Source organism: Salvelinus sp. IW2-2015, unplaced genomic scaffold (genome assembly GCF_002910315.2).
Source record: "Salvelinus sp. IW2-2015 unplaced genomic scaffold, ASM291031v2 Un_scaffold2980, whole genome shotgun sequence".
Classification (NCBI taxonomy): Eukaryota; Metazoa; Chordata; class Actinopteri; order Salmoniformes; family Salmonidae; genus Salvelinus; species Salvelinus sp. IW2-2015.
The window spans coordinates 143545-144447 of NW_019944275.1; the positions used below are offsets into that span (position 1 = coordinate 143545).

General features: G+C 48.3%; 1 pseudogene; it reads left to right on the forward strand.

Annotated features, from left to right (window-relative positions):
- Positions 1-320: 320 nt before the first annotated feature.
- LOC112075102 (mitochondrial cardiolipin hydrolase-like) overlaps positions 321-903 on the forward strand; it is a 23326-nt pseudogene continuing 22743 nt past the window's right edge.

The window sequence follows — 903 nt, forward strand, 5'->3', positions numbered from 1 at the left end:
TGGGATGCCGGCACAGTCAACATTAACTACTCACCGTCATATTCATTAATAATATATCTATCTCTAAGAATGTTGCTGTTTTTTGATAGCCTTTCTGTTGATTTCAGATGTTTTTCTATGGGCTAGGAATAATGATCAATGAGTGACTACTATACAGTAGTACACCTTCCACAGTAACTCCTCTCTCTCCTTTCCTCCCTCTTATCCTCCTCTCCTCTGTCCCATCTTCTTCCCTGTCCCCATCATCTTCCCCTCCTCTTTCCCTCTCCCCTTCTTTGTCTTTCTCCCTCTTTCCCCATCTCCCCCCTCCTTTCCTCTCTCCCCCTACGCCCTGCCCCTGTCCCTTACCCCACAACGTCAACACCTCCTTCACCCGTCTCCTGGGCCACATCCTGTCTGCCTCCTCCTCCTTGGACCTGTGTGTGTTCGCCTTCACCAACCTGGATCTGAGCCGGGCCGTGCTGGCCCTCCACACCAGGGGCATCCCCATCCGTATCCTCACTGACATGGACTACACCCTCATCACGGCTCCCAGATAGGGGCCATCCGCAGAGCAGGTAGGCAGAGGCCATCCTAAAGCAGTTCTTAGAACCTACCACCTAGCTATGTACAATCCCCTATGCACCTACATCACTCATCTGCAAATCAGGTTGGGCCAGGGGTTCCAAAGTTTTTCACTCAGCGCCCCTTCTAGCATTGGGGGACATCCCACGCGCCATGTCTATTTCTATGGGAACAAGCACTGTTCATGACACAAACTTTTCACACCCTCTTGTTGACGAGAGAAAATGTTGCAGGTTTGTTTTGTTTCTGCAATTATATACATTTTGCATTTTCTAATGTGTATTAATGTCATATTTGAGTGACTCAAACATTACAACAAAATCTATGGGCTAAAACAAC